The sequence below is a fragment of the Muntiacus reevesi genome, chromosome 6 (assembly GCF_963930625.1).
Source record: "Muntiacus reevesi chromosome 6, mMunRee1.1, whole genome shotgun sequence".
Lineage (NCBI taxonomy): Eukaryota > Metazoa > Chordata > Mammalia > Artiodactyla > Cervidae > Muntiacus > Muntiacus reevesi.
Window position 1 is genome coordinate 34260408 of NC_089254.1, and position 15783 is coordinate 34276190.

The following is a 15783-nucleotide window of genomic DNA, read 5'->3' on the forward strand; positions in this document are numbered from 1 at the left end:
GCATCTATTTATTCCTTTGTGCTGTGGGAAAATGAAATATATTGAGCAACTATTCCAACATTTTATTAAAAATCTTATATTGAAAAAGACACCTAAAGATACTCCTTTGGGGATTTCCTTGCACTCCTTTAAAACTTTATATATCTGTTTAATAACGGAGATATAAATATGTTGAGTCAGAAAAATGCTATTCTTTTAAAATGATATTGTGTCAAGAAGTCACTCTGATGGCTAAAAAGAAATACTTCTGGGAAAAAACACAGACCCATACAGTTTAATATCATTTTGCTTGCAAGGCCACTCACAAGTGTTAACATTTTATGGCTCGGGACAAAAAAGAAACATCCCAAAAGACAGGGAAAATGGTTTCATCCCAGTATCTATTGAGCTTAAGGAAACTTTTGTGTGTGTGTATTGCTGGTTTTGAACTTCAGAGTTTTTGCTGGAAAACATGACTAACATAATTCCCCATTTTAGTGTCTACATATTTGTTGGAAGGCCTGTTAAACAAGAGATTTCTCTCTCCTTTTTTTTCTTCCTCTGTCTGCTCTCAGTGTTTCTGTCCCTACTGTTTGCTAGCCAGTAGAGAACCATAATCTATTTTCCCCACTGACCCAGATAAATTTATATATGAAATCCAATTATTTAAAAAAGATATCAAGTACAGTCTTGAAAGAGAAATAATTCAAATCTCACTCAGGCAGCCAAATGGGTGAATGGGGGCAAGATTGGGACAGGCCTACTTTTTCCCTATAGCACTCTTTGTAGAGTTTCTGCTAAGGAATATTGCCAAGTAAGAAGCATCAAAAAATTAAAAGATAATTGGAGGAGGAGTTCTGGGATTTGTGTATAAACTTTATACTATACCTAAGTAACTGTTAGCTCTTAGCTGTATGTAAGCCTCAGATTTTTAGCAATAACTGACAGTTTCATTTCTAAATTCATTGTGCTTTTTCTTTAAGTCACTGAGGCCTAGTATGCATTCTTCCATGTTCTCACCTTCTGTAGTGTGCTTTTTTTTAAATTTTTATTATTATTTCATTTTCTAGCAATATTTCACAATTCTTAATATCATCTATTGACTACAAGATCATTTATTTCTCCTCAAATTCTTTATCACATAACCTAGCTATAATATAGAATAAAATGTAGCTTTGATTAGGAACGCAAGTTTGGCAAATTAAAGAAAAATAAAAATGAGGATTATTAAGGACTTTGTTTATAAGAAAAGCCCTTCTCCTTAGTTAATTTTGACCTTGAAACTTCTGATAATAGAAACAATAGAGGATTTATGAACTCTTTATGAATGATAACCATACAGGAATCTGAAGAACTTAAGGAATCTCTGAATGATTTTTTTCTCTTCTTTCCATTCTTTATTAGATTATCAAGCAGTAAACTTAGTAATTGGTGAATATTTGGTCATTGTGCTAGTCTAAAACATAATAAAAGATTTTATGCTTTAACTTTTCTTTAACTATTAAATGTTTTTGTTTCATTTTACTCTTTTTATTTCATAAACAATTTTTTGAAAAGATTAATAGCACAGATAGCTGTTATTTCCAATTATTTTTAAGTGCATATTTTTCTTTAGTCTATATTCTTCATGAATAGAACACATATCAGCATGGTTGGGAAATAAAATTAGTTACTGTGATTATATGAAGAAATTGCCTCTTGGTAATAACAACAGATTTATCACTAAGACATCTCATTTTACATAAGTAGTTAAACTACCATATAAAAGCAATGTGGGAAGTCATACAAATTGAACCAAGTTACAGCCGTATTTATTAGAAGAATGCTTTTACATCTTTCAAAAGCACTTTTCACACATATCCCATTTAGCACATGTGGGCAATCATTTAGATTAACAACAACAAAAAACTTTTCTAATAATCACCAGTTACCATGTAAAAGCACAAAACCCTTCCTTATGTCTGGGGACACAAAAGAAGGAAGTAAGGTAACCTGTACTTGATTATTTTGTATCAGATGCGAAGCTTTTTCTAAACTTTAAATCCAACTGAAAGCAGCTGCTGGAAAAATATCATTACCCTGTACCTTAAGCTACAAAAACCAATTTAATGGTGACATTTTATTTTGCTCAGATGGTCTACTCTTTTCTTCTGTTTAAACCAGTAAATCCTATGGAAACTGTATCTGGATGAAATCACTGGAAGGTGAAGGCCCATGACCAAAAACATTCTTTAAAGATTACAGGGATGTAGTAGAATGGGATAGCAGCACTAACAAGAGCAAAGGTCTCCCAAAGACAGGAAGTAATATTACATCATTCAGATACACAACCACATTTTCCTTTTCCTAGAGGGGATAGAAAGTTTATTATTCAAAATATCAATACATAAACCATGTAATTACTTTTAAAACACAAGTGCTATGCTTTTCAGCTTCAGCCTGTTTGCATTTGAAATTTTATAATAATTACTTCTAACCTGTCCAGGTTAAAGCTTTTTCATAAATATTTCTTCAATTTTGACCATTTTATTTGATTTTACTGAATTAAAATGGAAAAAAAAAGAAAAAAGAAAATTACCACTCTCTCTCTTTGCACATATACACATGCACATATATATATAGAAAGTCGCAATCAAAATTTGAAAAGAAAGCAAAATGTAACACTAAGACTGACCTAGCTTTTTCAAAAATAAATGTATTTTACTACAGAGAGACAGCTTTAGTAAAAAAAAAAAAAAAAAAAAGACTCAATATGAATCTAATAGTCACCTTTTAAAAAAATTTTTTAGTTGGAGGAAAATTGCTTAACAATGTTGTGTTGGTTTCTAATGTACAACAGTGTGAATCAGTGATAATTACGCATATATTTCCTCCCTCTTGAGCCTGCCTTTCCCTCCCTCATCCCACCTCTCTAGGTCATTACAGAACTCCAGGATGGGCTCCCTGTCATAAATCTTTATTAGAAACACCTCAGAACCAGATTGTTTAATCTAGCACCAACTTTCATTGAAAATGATAGTGAGCAGTGTCTCTACTTCTTTCACTAATTTTTGTTTATAATTCATTCTTAACTGATAGCATGTGTTTGTTCATTCATTTACTCGTTCATAATTTATAGCTTATCCCTGGAAAGGACTTAAAATAAAAGTTATAGATAACAAAAAGCCTTTGACTTAAATAGTTGATAAAAAACAAAGAGAGGGAGCAATTCTGGTCAACACTGTTGCATTGATATGAGCTTGCAATAAAGATCCAAGTTTCGTTGCATGTAAGAACCTAGCAAAGTGCTTTTGTAATGACCCTGAATGCAGTAAACTGAGCACCTGCTGTGGATTGTAGTTATAACCTTTACGTAAGTGAGATAGCTTTGCCCCTTCGGAATGACTCCCAGGTGGTCCTGGCACAGCCTGGTCACATCTGCTAGGTCTTAAAAAGATGAGGATGAGGGTTCTACATGCTGGCTTTGTGCCATATGACCTTGCTGAAAGTTTTGTGCAAGCAAAGAAAGCAAAAGTTCCCATTATATGAAAGAAGAGAGTTCCAAATTAAAAATGCTGTATTGGGTGCCTCCAATGGGTAACTTTTCCTTTGTGGCCCTAAATTTTTCTAACTCTTGAGTGAGTTTGAAGTGACACATCATTTCCAAGGATTTGTTCTTCTCTCAGAGTTCTTAGCAAGAATTTCATCTCACTAGTGGTGGCTTGGAGCTTCCCAGGTGGCACAGTGGTAAAGAATCTGCTTGCCAATGCCCAAGAGTCAAGAGACTCAGGTTCAATTCCTAGGTTGGAAAGATCCCTTGGAGTAGGAAAAAGCAACTCACTCCAGTATTCTTGCTGGTAAAATTCTGTGGACAGATGGAGATGGAGCTTGGCGGGCTACAGTCCATGTGGTCACAACGAGCTGGACATGACTGAGCATGCATGTAGTCATAATCATAATAGTGGCTTACATTGAGTCTGTCATTTGTTCATCCAACAAATATTTCATATAGAGCTTGATTAATTATGGTTTCTATCTGCTTCGGGCTTAGACTTTTAGCAGGAGAAACAGAAGTGTAAACAGATTATTAAAGAATAGAAAATGGTACTGTAATATTCTTACTTGCACTTATGTTGAAGGAAGCATGTAACTCGTCTGGTGAGCTCAAGAAAGCAGCTGTCTTGAATAAGAGTGCAGTATGTAATCACTATCAAGGAAAGAGGGAATGCCATTTCTGGAAGAGAAATGGTCTATGTGAAAGGCAGATGGTGAGGAAAGGTTGAGAAATGAAAAAGAATTCTTAGAAGGTCAGTGTTGTTGGAATGCACTGGAAATGTGAAAGTGGCTTTAAAAATAGATGGAGGCCAGATCATAAAAAGAAATGTCATGAAAATTTTGTGTGGTTCACTGCTTAGGGTCATAGACCCAGAGTCCAATGCCTGGAATGGATTTCTGACTTAGTCATTACGTGGTCTGCATCTTACAAAAATGTATTTAACATCTCTTAACCTCAGTTTGCACATGTGATTAGATTTCTCTCTTATAGAATTATGTTAAGGAATAAATTAACTCAAACTGAAACTTGAAGTACACAACAAAAACTGAAAAAATGCAAAATTGCTCATTGAGACACCAAATCACCACATGTAGATTTTTAAAGGGAATTCTTGAGCACTGATAATATTTTGAAACACCTTTCACTTTCAAACTGTTTATTGGCTGAATACAAAGAAAGAGGAGAAGGATTCATGAAGAAATTATGATCACAACAAACTGGAAAATTCTTAAAGAGATGAGAATACCAGACCACCTGACCTGCCTCTTGAGAAGCATGTATGCAGGTCAAGAAGTAACAGTTAGAACTGGACATGAAACAACAGAGTGGTTCCAAATCGGTAAAGGAGTACATCAAGGCTGTATATTGTCACCCTGCTTATTTAATATGCAGAGTACATCATGTGAAGTGCTGAGCAGGATGAAGCACAAGCTGGAATCAAGATTGCCAGGAGAAATATCAATAACCTCAGATATGCAGATGACACCACCCTCATGGCAGAAAGTGAAGAACTAAAGAACCTCTTGATGAATGTGAAAGAGAAGAGTGAAAAAGTTGGTTTAAAACTCAACATTCAGAGAACTAAGATCATGGCATCCAGTCCCATCGCATCATTGCAAATAGATGGGGAAACAATGGAAACTATGACAGACTGTTTTTTTTTGGGGGGGGGGGGCTCCAAAATCACTGCAGGTGGTGACTGCAGCCATGAAATTAAAAGATACTTGCTCCTTGGAAGAAAAGTTATGACCAACCTAGATAGCAGATTAAAAAGCAGAGACATTACTTTGCCAACTAAGGTACATCTAGTCAAAGCTATGGTTTTTTTTTTCCAGGAGCCATGCATTGAAGTGAGAGTTGGACTGTAAAGAAAGCTGAGTGCCAAAGAATTGATGCTTTTGAACTGTGGTGTTGGAGGACTCTGAGAGTCCCTTGGATTGCAAGGAGATCCAACGAGTCCATCCTAAAGGAAATCAGTCATGAATATTCATTGGAAGGGCTGCAATAGCTGCAAAAGCTGAAACTGCAATACTTTGGCCACTTAATGTGAAGAACTGAATCATTGGAAAACACCCTGATGCTGGGAAAGATTGAAGGCAGGAGTAGAAGGGGACGACAGAGGATGAAACAGTTGGGTGGCATCACCAACTCAATGGACATGAGTTTGAGCAAAGCTCCAGGAGTTGGTGATGGACAGGGAAGCCTGGGTGTACTTCAATGGGGTCACAAAGAGTCGACATGACTGAGTGTCTGAATAGAACTGAACTGAACCTGTGGGCATCCATTCTCATGGAATAAGGGGTGATGTGGTACCACCTGCATCACTTTAGACCTAGAGAGGGGAGCTGCAGGTGGGAGGATCCCAGCTGCAAACATCTGAATCACTCCCAAAGATGCTTCAGTAAAGGTGGTCACCTTCTACCACCTGCCACCAGCCCTCCAGCCTGAGGCTGACTTGAGCAGGCAGTTGGAAGATCATTGCTGAGTCAGTTTCATCTTAGTTGAATATGCATATTCTAATAATAAAAGGAGGCTGACTTAAAGTGATCAAATAGTTATCTTTTAAGGGCAGAGAATTATGAGCTTGTCAGAGTTTTCTTTTATGGTTTATTTTTGCAGGAAAATAAAACCTTCCTTAACAGTGTTTTTGAAAGGGAGTCAAAAATGAAGTTTCATTTTGATATCATAAATGAGCTTGTTCTACTTACCAGTTTAACATTAAGGCACCAAAATGAGTGATTGGTACATAGTGATTAAGCTTTGTGGTGTCAGCAGCTATGCCAAGCTATGAAGTATGTCCTGGATAAACTGGAAAGTCATTATAAGGAGAGAAATATGACCAGAAAGTTTTAAGATAGTTTTGAGCTGAGATTTGAACAAGTGTGTTGGGGAGGAGGAAGGAATTAGAGGAGGTCATTTAAGAAACTAATATCTTCCAAAAAAAAATGTTAATGCTTACAATGAAAGCAGTAGCCAAATTGGATGGAGTAGATTTGACAGATATTTAAGAGGTAGGATGTAGGACTCAAGAACATATAATGGAATGTGAAAAATGAGGAATCACTAACTTTTCTGGTTTTCTGATTTGAGTGATAAGACATAAATGAAGAGGAATTGGTATTTCATTTTTAGTTTCTTAAGTTTGGCATCTTTCTGAGAGTTTCAGATAAACATATAGTTGGAAATCATCCATGACCATGAGTCAAGACTGTATTAGAAATAAAAAATGAAAATTATAATTATCTATATAGCAATAGCATGCATGAGAACACCTGTGAATAATATCTATCAAAGGAGAAAAGAAAGTCAGTGGTAGATCATATAATACTGTATCTGAAAGAAGCCTCAGGGATAAGTTAACAATGATTTTCAATATGCTTTAGCTTTATTCAAGTGAAACAGTACAAATCTAACATGTAAAACCAAAAATATGGAACCAGTTAATTGAGGAGGGAGACATGGGGAGGTCCTTACCTGTACAGTCAACCTTCACCCATTTAGAAAACCCCTCCATTCCTTCAGGATCAGTCAGGGCTAACAGGAACAACTTGAAAGTCACTGGTCTCCAATAATCTTCCCATATTTGGGGGCTATAATTGATATTAACCCCCCCCAAAAAAAACTTGGCATATTTAATGTGTACAATATGATGAGTTTGGAATATGCATACAAGGCCTATTAAACCATTACAATAATCAAGGTAAGAAAAATATTTACCAATTTCAAAAGTTTTCTTCTGCCTTTTTGGTTCTTTTTGTTTGTTTTTTATATGTTTATTTTATGGTAAGAGCACTTAACATGAGATCTAGCCTCTTAACGAATATTTATGTCAATAGTACTGAATTGTTAACTATAGACACTATGTTGCACAGTAGATCTCTTGAACTTATTCATCTTTCACAGCCCAAACATTACACCCATTGAATACAAGCTCCGCATTTCCCCTTCCCTTGCCTCATCATCTTTCCATGTAATATGCAAGGGACTGATCATAAAATAAACTAGGTGATTTAAAGTTGGACACAATTCAGATGCATTTGTGTGTGTCATAGAATTCAATAATGGTAGGGTCAAAACTGAAGTCTCTATCTCTCAGAACCGTACAGTAGATGACTTTCATAAGACACTCTGTGGGTCTCTATGTTTACTCCTCACATAGCTCAGGTCCATGTTAAAATGTAAGGGGAAATGTCTGTATAATCAGGTGGCTTTGAAACAGCACTTCCTACTTCAATCCTCTTTTTTTTTTTGCTAATAGTAATGTATGCTCCTGCTTCAAATTTTTTAATGGATTTTTATTGGAGTATAGTTGATTTGCAATGTATTAGTCTCTGCTATACAGCAAAGTGAATCAGATATACATATATTCACTCTTTTTAAGGCTCTTTTCTCATTATAGTTTATTGAGTAGATTTTCTTATGTTTTATACCAAGTTCTTACATATGTGTGTGTGTGTTCAGTCGCTCAGTCATATCTGACTCTCTGTGACCCCATGGACTGTAATCGCCAGGCTCCTCTGTTCGTGGAATTTTCCAGGCAAGAATCCTGGGTTGAGTTATCATTGCCTACTCCAGGTGATTTTCCTGACCCAGGGATTGAACTCACATCTCTTGAGTCTCCTGCATTGGCAGGTGAGGTTCTTTACCACTGGGCCACCTGGGAATATATTTATAGTAGTGTGTACATGTCAATCCCAATCTTCTAATTTATTCCTCCTCTTCCTTCCCCCTTGGTAACTGTACATTTGTTTTCTACATATGTGGCTCTATTTTTGTTTTGTAAATAAGTTCATTTGTACCTTTTTAAGATTCTACATATAAGTGATATATTTGTCTTTCTCTGACTTCAGAATTTAAAAATATATAGGTTTATATAATAAGTCTTCCCCTATCTCTGTGCATCAAAGGCAACTAAATGAGACTCTTCAGTATCATTCTTTTGTAACTTTCCCCATTTTTGCTATCTTTTTTATATTCTAATCTTTATGCATCAATTACAGTGACTTTTTTTTAAATGAAAGATCATATCATCACTCCATACCACTACTTCATTATAATGAATTCTTATTACAATAAGGCAGAAGTAAATTTTTGCCCTGACTCTTAAGGCCCTAAATGGCTTATATCTGTCTATTTCTTTGTCATTATCTCACTTTATGAAACCCTGCATTTACTACTTTTATTCTTAAACCTATCAAAATTGCTGTTTAGGCTTAAGACATTGTAGTGGAACCACCTTCTTTCTAAATGTTCTTCCCCCATCTGAGAAGATAAAATCCTTCAGAAATCAGCTTAAATGTTCACTCTTCAGAGCACCGTTTTTTTTTGTTGTTGTTGTTGTTGTTTTTCTGTCTTCCCTCCATTGTAACTTTAGTGCACAACTTTGGAGAGAGAGATTTGAGTTCTGCTCTGAACTCTTGCACCACTCATTTTCCTCAGGCCCATGACTTTTCTGGTCCTTTTTAAAGATAAAAATAGGAATATCATTGGTATTATTTTCAAAATCATTGTGAGGTTAAGAATTCAATAAGTTGAAACTGTTATTTATGCTAATCTCTATCTCTTTTAACTAAAAAAGAATTTCAGTTGAATTTCTTTTATTAGAGTTTAAAATAAGAAAAACTAGGAATATGAATATCTCAATGGAAAATGATACTAAAGGGAGATTCAACATTTTAGCTCACCAGCTATGCCCAGGACCTGGCATTAATTAATTAATTATCCATTAATATTTACTACATATCAGGTACTGACTTTAGTCCCTGTAAAATAGGAGCACACATAATCTGTAAAGGAAGTATGTATGCAGATATGTTGTAATATATTGATACAGTAGTACAGACAAGTGCAATATTTAATCAAAATATAGAGTAAGGAAGAGAAGGATTTATATAAAGCTTCAGTTTGATTTGATTCTCAGATGTTGAACGGGTGTTCCAACAGAGGAAACATCATTCCAAGCAGAAAATCATGGGTAGAATCTTAGCCAGTTCTAACACTGAGGAGAATGCAGTGAGAAGGTTCAGAAGAAATTTTTTTAGGAATAATTTTAAGGAAAAGTTTTAGGAATAGGAGTCAATGAAGTCTCAGTGATAGTCTTCTTAGCCTTAGTCTTCTAATGAAGTCTAATGAAGTTTTAAGGAATAGGAGTCAATGACGTCTAATGAAGTCTAATGCTTTTGAGGCTAAACAGTTTAAAATTTTTGAAGTGGTTATAAAATTTGAATTTGTGGAGATAACTGGTAAATTTTTCAAGAATGATTGTTTTACACTAGTGCAGGCAAAATGCAGAGTCTGTGTGTTGAGGAATGAATGAAGTTTAAAATGGAAAACAAAGGGTTAAACTACTGTTTCAGAAAGGTTGATATCTATCCAAAGGAGAGATTGAGTGGCAGTTGTAGGAATTGGAATATTGATGGAAAATGTGTTAAAATGGAGGAAGTTCAAACTATAAGGGAAGAAGAAAAGTTAGTTTAGAGAGGACATTTGAAAATAAAAGCAACACAGTTAATAACCTAGGTAGACGAGCTCAGAGACACTTCTTTTGTCTCTGGAAAGCAAGGAAGATGCCAGTTTTAACTTGGGAGGTTATGAATTGAATAGCTTGTATGGAAACATACAAGGAAGATGATCACTTGTGTTTTCTCTAGAGTCCTCCTGTCCTTTTTCCTTGGGTCCACTCTGATTGTGTGCTATAAACATAAACTCTTCTACTAAAGCGGAGTAGGTGTTTACACATGGTAACTTGCTTCTGCATTAGAAGAGGCCATTATTATTACAAACCCATTCAAAATAAAGATCTGAGAAATATGAAAAATCAAGAATGCCAGACTGTGAGGAAGAATAAATGTGACTTAAAGAAGCCAGCCAGACAAAAAAACAGACCATAGCTATTCTAATTTCAACAATAAGAGTCTTTAATGATCCTATGGAGCTAGTGTCAGTATCAATGATCATGGAAGATTAGTTCCTCACATTCTTTCAGGGATACTTTGGCTTCTTTACATAAAATTCCTTGGGAAGACTCCAGAAGTCACAGTTGCTATATGTAAAATTTTGTCATTTCCTCTTGCCTGATTAATATGAACCCCTGAATTATATGTTGCACTATAAAATATTGCAGCAGTGGTATCCTGAAAATGTGACACAAGCCAAAAATCAGGCCATACATCTTTTGTTAATTCCTCAGAATGCTTCAGTAATAAGGTATATTTTTGTGAGAAAAAAAAATCATTCAGTATGTAACAAGTCAATGCTTAATTCTGCATGGGAAAACAGCTTATAAGTTCTAAGGTGCTAGTCATCATATAAGAGGCATTATATATTAATGGAGAGATAGGCATAATTAAGATATATTTACTGTCACCAGTACTTTAAAAAAATAAAAGCTCACTTGAAAGACAACTCAGCATCAAAAGAAATCCAAATGACTGAACATCACAAAATTTTAACAGTATTGCTAAGGTAATAGAATGTTCAAACCTCTATAACCTGCCATTTAAGCAATGGTCTCTGTGAGACTATAAATATATACATTATGAAAGAAGTGAACAACACAGAATGAAATGAGAAATTAGAATAAGAAAAGTGAAATTAATTGTAAATTTGTTTTTTATAAACATGAAACAAGTTCATTTAATCTATGTGGTTTAGTTTTCTTCCATTTAAATTGACTCCACCCTAAAGGTAGTCAAATTATCTAAGCATTAACAGTTAGGTATTCTAAACTGGATTTAACCCTTCTCAGAATGTCTGTTTGTTTTGGTCCCAAAAGGTCTACACAAAATTTAAGGGAAGATAGAGAAGATACATATCTCCACTATTTGTCCATGGCCTATGCTTGATTATAATACACAAAATATTATCTCTTCATGCACAAGTGCCCTAAATTATGCATCCAAAGTTTGCCTTATTTAAAAGACGTGAAGACAGCTGTAAAAAAGAGTTTTCCAAGTATTTGTGCGACAAAAATACATATTGATGATGGAAAATTATCCCCCAAAATGTGTTCTTTGCAAGGGGAAATATAATTTAACAAAAGTTAAATTATGTCTTCTTTATAACTCTTTAATTGTGTCATTCCTAGTGTGACACAGCAGGGCATTCAGTGGAGATCCTTGAAATTTTGCTCTGTTTGAATGTTTAAACATATTGAACTTAAGAACCAAATTCTAAGGATATAAATGACTGAAACATAAGGTAGCTGCAGACTGCTCACTAAGAACTTTATCAACATATTTAATCTGCAATTCATTTCACATCCTATGTATAGAACATCATGTCTACTACATGGCATTTAGAATGGAATATACTTAAAACACATTATGCTTTCTTAAATTAAAAAAAAAATGACATATACCCTGTGAATTTTAAGGTTCTATTTAGAATGTGAAAATAATCTTACAAGAAGAAAGTTATTTTGAAAGTATAGGAATAAATAAGTATACGTCTCAATTGCTGTCTTGGGAATTCTCTTAGTTTGAAATGTAAGGCAATTTGAATGTGTTCTTGAAGGCCCTGCAATGCAGCTGATGTGACTCAGTTTTGTATTTTGGGCTTCAGTTGCAGAGTCACAAAGAACTCCTGATACCAGGAGTCCAAAGCCCTGGCTTCTCCACTTCCTACATGTACTTCCTTTTTGCTTTCTTATTCTTAAATGGGAAAATTGATCCATATCTAGTCACAGAATTTAGTGTGTCTTAAATTAGCATACAATAAAGCTTTGGGTAAACTGCAAAACACTGATCAAATGGAACAGCATATTATAATTCAAATTGCTGGTATTCAAAACAATAAATAAACTGGGAAAAGTGCAAAGGCTATGAGACCTTTAGAAAGTGAAAGTGAAAAAGTTGCTCAGTCATGTCTGACTCTGCGACCCATAGAATTCTCCAGGCCAGAATACTGGAGTGGGTAGCCTATCTCTTCTCCAGAGGATCTTCCTGACACAGGAATCAAACCAGGGTCTTCTGCGTTGCAGGCAGATTCTTTATTAACTGAGCTATGAGACCTTTAGATGGCAAATAAATATTTGCCTCAATTTTACCTAATGGCTAAATTTGAGGGTGGTGGTGGTTTAGTCACTCAGTCGTGTTGGACTCTTGCGACTCCATGGACTGTAGTCCACCAGGCTCCTCTATCCATTGGATTTTCCAGACAAGAATACTGGAGTGGGTTGCCATTTCCTTCTCCAAAATTTGAGGGTAAATGCATTTATATTCTTTGCTTCATAGCTAGATGAAAGACAAATAGAGGTTGGAAGTTTCTTGTTGGTTTTTTTTTAATGCAACTTTTGCAAGTTGCATAGAGTTCGTCCCAAATGATTATTACTGTTATTATTCATCCTCCTCATGTTTATTTTTTCTGATAATTGATTAAAAATTACAGCTTCCTGTGCTTCAACATATTTTTTAAACAATTCCCTAAAACTTAAGTTTTGACACAAAGATAACACTGTATTACTAACTTCTGTATCTGCTGAGTTAAGGAAACAAAGCCAAACTTCTATTCCATTACTTTATTACCTTTTAATCTGCATTTGTGATTATCATACATTTCTTTAAATTAATTTTAGAATCTCTAATGCCAAGAATTCTTAACATTTTGAAAATGATAATTTCTAGCATTGTTGAGTTGATGAAAACGCTCTCTGAGGCCTCTGAAAAGTTACATGTAACAATGAATTAATTTTATTAAATAAATTAATTTGGAGAAATTTTTTTATTAAGATTTATTGGAGTTATACGAGGAAATTAGAAACCTCATATTTAATGCAAAGATTGTTTTTCAGAGTGTCAAGAGAATCTTTAGAAATTTCTTAATTCAGACCCTAGCTTTCTTTGTATTCCTCTGCTGGCATTGTCATGAATATCCTCACACCATTGTCTTGAATTATATCTACTTTCATCTTGTCTAGACTTAATATTTACTGTCCACCTGCTACAAGGTTACTAAAGTTATTTTTGTTTGTTTGAAAAACTACTTGAATTTTTAGAAAGAGTTTTAAGACATTGCAACTCATCATTACTATGCTTGTTTTATCATAAAGAAATAAAGCACAAATAAAGTGTAATGATCAGCATTCTGTGGAGAATTTCTTTTGTATTAAGATCCAGTGTGAAATCTTGGTCTTATGGTTCAGTAGCTACACTCTCTTTTTTAATACTTGACAGAGGGTGTTTAGAAATATGGATATGTATTTTTAACTGCAGCTAATTTTACATCTTACATGACCTTTTTTTCCCTGAAACCACAACTTTCTACAACATGACAGTGAGTCACATGTTAGAAATGTAATGGGTCTTTAGAGGATTTTTATAGAAAGCAAAGACAAAATTGTATATATATGTATGTGTAAAATAAAAAAGTAGGTGCTGGGAGGATGATGGTGTTAGTGCTACACACTCCAAAGAATTTTTTTAAGAGCTAGGAGATGTCAAGTGAAAATGTGAGATCTGAGGGACAGCCAGCAGAGAGGTGGGAGGACTCCTATAACCATAAAGCCCACAGGATAGGCTCTTTCCTCAAGAAAATTCTAGGCAAAAAGCAAAAATTCTGTGCTCTCATATGGGCAATTGCAGTTCACAAATAGAAAAAATGAATAATTTTGTTAGAATATTTTAGAGAATGCAATCAAAATTAACAAGTAAAATGTTCACCCAATTTATTTTGTTTTCATGATTTGCATAGCAACAAACTGACTAATAACTATTTTCTCTGAAATAATGGTATCAATATGTTAAATAGTAATTAAGCAAATTTTTTAAAAAATATTTATTTCTCCTTCTTGAAAAATGAAAGTGGAAGTCACTCAGTCGTGTCTGACTCTTTGCGACCCCTTTGGACTCCATGGAATCCTCCAGGCCAGAACACTGGAGTGGGTAGCCTTTCTTTTCTCCAGGGGATCTTCCCAACCCAGGGATCAAACCCAGGTCTCCTGCAGTTCAGTTGGATTTTTTTACCAGCTGAGCCACAAGGGAAGCCCAAGAATGCAAAATAGAAACCACTTCATATGTTAAATGAACAAGACAAGTTTCTTTTACCAAAAATGTTACAGAGAAAAAATCACTCTCTTGGTATAAATGCAAGGTACTGCTTTCTCATTTCACAGACTTAGAAGCTTCCTGGGTGTGTAATGCTTCTATGTTGAGAAGATGAATAGTTATTCATATAATTTAAATTGTCATCTTTCAACATTAGTTAATGGAAGAATTAGGGCTAAAAGTCAAGTACCTTTAGGACCACACCACTCACCAAGATGATTCCCTTCATTGCATTTACATTCCTTTGTATGTATGTATCTATTTATTTCCTACCAATATAGAACATAAGTGGATTATTGACTCAATAATTGTGTTTTCCCCCAATGACTGATTCACTAATATATTTGAGAAGAAATTGAAAACTAGCTGGAAACATGTTTTTTCATATTTATAATCAAATATTTTGGTATTCTCAAGTTTGAACACCTCAAATGGACCTTCAACAATTTATGATGTTAACTAACATTTATATCAATCAGTCATTCAAATAGGAACACTTGAGATTATTGCTTTATTTAGAAGTGACTCATTTAAGCGAACTATATTCTACCTTTATGTTTAAAGATTATTGCAAAAACATTCAATTAGAATTTTTTTAGTAACTATGAAAAATCAAAAGTAGTGTTTACTTACAAAATGTCAAATTATTTGAATATGTGTGTGTGTGTGTACACCCACATGTGCATATTTAAATTACTTGAAATTTTGTAAACACTACTTTTGATTTTTCATAGTTACTAAAACAAATATCCTTCTCTCAATGTTGTCTTTTATGATCTCTGAGGTCCATTAACTAATTATCAGCATGTGCCCTAGACTTTGCCCTATTTTGATCACCCATGATAGAACAGAAAAGCTGCAGACCTGAAATTAACAAATTGCCATACATTATTACATAGATATGGAATGTATTTGTATGTAATGGAGAAAGAGTATTATTCTGTCCTTAAAGGATAAATGACTCAAGAAAAGATGGAAAATTGCCACTTTTCTATTCTTCATCCTTTCTGATATTTCGTTCCACAGTGGAGATGGCATTTGTTCATCATATTTTTTAATGATATTAGGTGTTCCTTTGTGAAACTGAGGTTAGAGCCCACTTATTTTTATACCAAAATTTGTGCCTACTTACATAAGATGCACAGATCAGTATAACTGGTATCTGGAGACCTGAGTTTTGATTGTCCCAGTTCTACTCCTTAGAACTGGCATTAGACAAGTCACTTA